This window comes from Acinonyx jubatus, chromosome C1 (assembly GCF_027475565.1).
Source record: "Acinonyx jubatus isolate Ajub_Pintada_27869175 chromosome C1, VMU_Ajub_asm_v1.0, whole genome shotgun sequence".
Classification (NCBI taxonomy): Eukaryota; Metazoa; Chordata; class Mammalia; order Carnivora; family Felidae; genus Acinonyx; species Acinonyx jubatus.
The window spans coordinates 46,737,211-46,742,189 of NC_069381.1; the positions used below are offsets into that span (position 1 = coordinate 46,737,211).

The 4,979-nt window shown below is 45.6% G+C and overlaps 1 long non-coding RNA gene across 2 annotated transcripts; it reads left to right on the top strand.

The window, feature by feature from the left end:
- The first annotated feature begins 233 nt into the window (after nucleotides 1-233).
- LOC113599336 (uncharacterized) lies at nucleotides 234-4,374 on the top strand. Of its 2 annotated transcripts, XR_008294915.1 has the most exons (4): nucleotides 234-327; nucleotides 2,672-2,874; nucleotides 3,171-3,308; nucleotides 3,697-4,374. It is a non-coding gene; the product is annotated as an uncharacterized LOC113599336 (long non-coding RNA). The 2 variants fall into 2 exon arrangements; XR_003420151.2 differs by lacking the exon at nucleotides 2,672-2,874 and having other exon boundaries at nucleotides 236-327.
- Nucleotides 4,375-4,979: the final 605 nt, after the last annotated feature.

The following is a 4,979-nucleotide window of genomic DNA, read 5'->3' on the forward strand; positions in this document are numbered from 1 at the left end:
CACACAGCCAAGAAGGGACTTGAGTTAAATCCAAGTCTCCCAGATCTACAGCTACAGTTCTCTCCACTTCTGCCCCACAAATAAAAAGAACTATTAGTGCTGCTGCTCAACCCTTCATCTGTTTTAAACACTACTAGTTATTATGTGGTAGATACTGAGCTAGTCATTTTACATATAGTATATAGCTTATTTCCCAAACAACCCTTCAAGGTAAGTATTACTGCCCCATTTTACAGCTAAAAACACTGAAGCTCAGAGGTGAAGAGACATACCCAAAATTGCCGTCGGTTTAGACATCCTCTCCTCCCTGATTCCTGCTGTTGACAGGTATGTCTGCACCAAGGATCTGCTTTGTGAGCCCACAGCACTATCACACTGTGTTGACAGCAGTTGTTCAGACACGTGTCCTGTCCACGACTGTGGTCTCTCCAAATGCAGAGCTATGTCTGATCCCAAGGTCGCTTGCAACAATCCCAGGGCTCACACACACTATGTGTGTGTATAAGTGTCATAGAGCTCAGAGAATACGCGCAGAACTGGATTTTGAACACAAATCTTTCTGATCCCTGAATATCTTATTTGGTTCTATCAAAAACGGCCCCCAAACAGGCCAGGCATAAACCCAGATTCTGTCCTGAGAAAACTGTCCTTCTCTCCAAAGTGACTCTAGCCATTTCTCTAACCAGACCTAAAGGTGTAGCTGGCCTTCTAACAAGAGAATGCCAACCCTGTCCCCAAAGATCACAGTACCTGGGTGAGACCAGAGCTGGCTAGGAATAATTAGCAAATTCTTCCTCCAGTCTCTGCATTAGGAAAAGGAAGTTCCAATTACAAATGTGCTAAGAAAATCGCTACTCAAATGCACAGAGTGATTTTCAAGGCATTGACACCTCCCTGGTATGCTTGCTTATTAGATACAGGGGTTGAGGAGGATGAAGGAGTATTTAAAAGCTAGTTTTCAGACCAATGAATCTGAAGAAATTCTCTTTATTGGTCTGCAAGAGGAGGTGGGGATGGGGGGAGCAGAACCAGATCTGATAAAGGAGATTAAATGGCCTTATACATCTGACAGCAAAGAACAGTCCCCATGGGAATCCCAAATCCTGCTGGTGCTAATAAAGTGCACGATATTACTCCGGTAATATAGTGTACAATATAAGGCGTCCAGATGCCGGGGCCAGAGCCACGACCTACATCTTCCGCAAACCAATTTTCTGCTGGGTTGGATGTGTAAAAAAGAATCCAAATACAGATTTTTTTTTTTTTTTTCCCATCGCAAGAAGAATTGCTTCTCTGGCTTTTTTCCCTTGGCCTGTCTGCTCCTCCCACCCCTGCGTTCTCAAAGTGGGAATTACTTCTAATCCACTCACAGGAGAAATCACTGCCTCACCCAAGTGTGGGCTATTACGGAACAAGTGGGCTGCTTGTGGGCTTCCCAGTAGCCATGGGGTCCAGGGGAACACACGGAGGATTTGCAATCACACACGCTAGGTTCAAATCCTCATTCTTCCATTTATGAGCTATGTCTCCTTGAGCAGATTGCCCCATGTTTCTCTAAGCACGATTCCTCACGCCCCTTACAGAAGTGCCCTGTGTGTTAAAGATACCACATACGAAGTGCCTAGCACAACACAGGAGGTGTTTCACTGGCAATAACAATCAGCAGCAGTGGTACGGGCAGCTTCTGTTAGCTAAAAGCTTAAAGGCAACCTCTTAGAGGAAGAACTCTCTTTTGGCAAGGACTTTAGGGATTGAAAGCATTGAAGCTTATTAATAAGATGAACAGCAACAGTGCTTTATCTATTACCAGCTCCCGAGCATCCGCTGAATGTGACGTTATAAGCATTGTTATAAGCATCGAGAAAATGCTTATAAGGGAGCCCCGTCGCTCCCTTCCAAAACCTTGTAGACCAGTGGGGAAGCTGAGCAATGTCACGGCACACGGTGCATGATACCATGTCCCCAGCAATTTAACATCAGTCACCTCATTTGACCCTCCCAGGAACTGCACAAAGTAGGCAAGACATGCGTTGTTAATCCCCACTTAGTAGGCAACAAAACACAACAAAAAAACAAGATAGAAGAAGCAGCCCAGAGAGATGGAGTGGATTGGCTAAATTCGTACGTGAGGCAGAGTCAGAGTTGAGCAGGTCTTCTAAATGCTCATCTCCAGTGCTCGGGCCTGAACCACTCTGGGATGGCTCTGGCTTGGCCTGTGATCAGAACACCAGCTCTGGCCCTCTCAGAATTCATGACATTTCCACTGCCCACAATTATTCTGTTCAAAAATGTTGGAGACTTCTTAGACCCAGCCCAGGGTGGCATATGAGACATGCTATCCTAGTGTTACTTGGCTGATTATAATAAGGATGAAAACAACAGATATATAATATCCTTCCTTTGTAGCACAATTTTTAGTTCAAACAGTGCTCTCCTATGTGCCGACACTAGTGAATGAGTGTGTGTGTGTGTGTGTGTGTGTGTGTGTGTTTTACTGTTAAAAGTAGATGTTATTATCCCATGTCACAGGGGATGAAAAGGAGATTCTGAGAAGTTTACTTTCTCAAAGTCACAAACTAAGTAAAGCACAGAGGCCAGGCTCAAGGCAGCTGTCTAGAAGTCCAAGCCTTGGGCTCTTCTTACTGACATGCAGTCATCTGACTCATCACAGGTATGATGTGAATCCTCAGAATCTACACAGTGGGTGATAGTTCCCTCATCAGAGCACTCTGGAAGGCAGTGAACAGTTAAGAGAATAAATGAAAATGCCCTCCATCTCCTCCTCAAAAATAGTTGACATGCATTGAATGCCTGCTCCGTCAAAGGCACTTTGCCAAATGCTTTCCATGGACTATTTTGTATCATCCTTAACAGGTGGGTTCCATGATCAGCTTTACTTTACAAACAGACTTCGAGAGGTGAACTAACTTGCTCTGGGAACAGGGTGGTGTAGTTTGGATTTGAACTCAGGCAGTGTGGCCCCCACACACACTAACGATAGTATCCTTTGTTTAATCATCGGCACAATCTCCGACCAGTGTCTTATGGAGAAACCTATTGTTCACTGACCGCCACTAACTGCCAGACACAGCCCTCAAAAGCTAGTTATATTTACTCATTAAATCCTCATAAGCATTCTATAAGGTAGACATTACTGCCCCATTTTACAGAGGAGGATAACCGTGGCCAAAAGATGTTGACGGTTTGCCTAAGATTGCAGAACCTGCTAAAAGCAGAAGCATTTTCAAGCACAGAAACACCCGGGGAAATGTTCATTCTTCCTTCAACAACTCTGAAATCTCCTAAAAGTAAGTAATCTGAAATACACAAAGGAGAAAGGTGCGAAGAAGGAAACTGGAGGCAATGGAGCCAAGGGCCTGTAGCATTCTAACTGCACAGCTCTCCAAAATCAGTAGAGTTTGCAAAAGACTGGATTTGTCTGGAAAGGCTCTGTGGAGGAAGCAGAACTCCAAGGGGGCCTTGAGGCCTGGAGGAGATTTGGATGGGCAAGGTATCCCAGAAAAGCATATTAAAAATTGAAGTTAGGGGTCCAGAAATAGATCCAAGTAGCAAAGGGGAGCCACAGCAATTTGCAAATGGTGGAGGAGGCCTATTTTGTAGGGTTGAAGCTTGTGTCCAACACAGTGTTTAAGCCCCACGCCCACAGCAAACTGAAATCTCTTTGTTCTCCTTTAGCATGCAGCCCACCAGGAGTGGCAATGGAAAAAAGGCACAGGAAGAAAATAAACCAAGAAGGAAAAGATAACACACACATCTCATGTGGGCCTTCAGGAAGGATGGGAGAAGCAGGGCAGGGAGAGGGAGAAGCACCAGCCAGCCTCAGTTCTTCCTTTGCTCATCCCTCCCCCTTCTTTTCCCTTCCCTCCCCCTTTTCCTGCATGCAGCAGCAGATGTATGAATGCTTGGATGGCTTGGCAAAACACTCTCCAAGATTTATTTCTGTTGGACAATCTTGCATTCTTTTTTTTTCCCCCTGCTGACAACTCTGTCAACAGCAGGCTCCTCTGTGAGGCTGTGAATTTGGAAATCACGTACTTGATACAGACATTGTTGCAATGATACAAACCAGACTAAGAAAGTGGACTCCTGAGATCAGGGAGACCTGCAGACCTACTTGGTTCATTACCTGGGAGTCACCGAGACCTCAGGGCTTGGCGAAGAGACCATCTGGGGAGGGGGAGGGGGCAGCGGTCCTGGACGTGTGGTCAGTTCAAGGCAAGGAGATGGTTCCAGTAGTTCAAAAGCTAGATCTGTTTGTACGAGCTCCAACAGTAGCTTTGAATTGCTTTGAAACTCGAGTGTTGATAAGCCGCTAGGTAGCGGGGTACTGGGTAATAAATGTGAAAAATGTTTTGTCGAGTGCAGATTTCTATATCAGTGTAAAGGATTGTATTTATTACCTTTTTGTGAAAGGAAAGAAACGTATTTTATGTCTGTTTTTGGAAATTAGGCATATATAAGGACAAATAGACTTAGAAGCATAGAATTTCAGAGCTGGAAAGAAATTCATTCATTCCATCAGCAGGCATTTAGAGCCTGCATCTGGGAATCGGGCCCTGTGTGGGCTCTGGGGAGGTGGAGAAGAACCAGCCCCAGGCCCCTGAGGACTCCACAGGCAGTGATCAGGGCAGGGACAGGGGAGGCACTGGAGGTGACAGGAATGCAGGATGGGCCTGGGGGGCAGCTCCACCAGCCAGGGCATCAAGAAAAGCTTTCCTCTGGAAAGGAAATTAGGTCTGAATTCCAAAGGAGGATGTGACCAGGCAGAGATGAGAGATCAGGGTGGAAAGGGAGCTATGGGGGCATATTAAGCACAGGATGAACAACGGCATGGACTCCGAGATCTTTAGTTCACAGATGTAAAAACCGAGGCTCAGAGAGGTAAGTTAACTTATTCAAATCACCCAGGCAGTAAGCGGTACAACTAGCATTCACTCCAAGGCTTGCTTTTAACAACT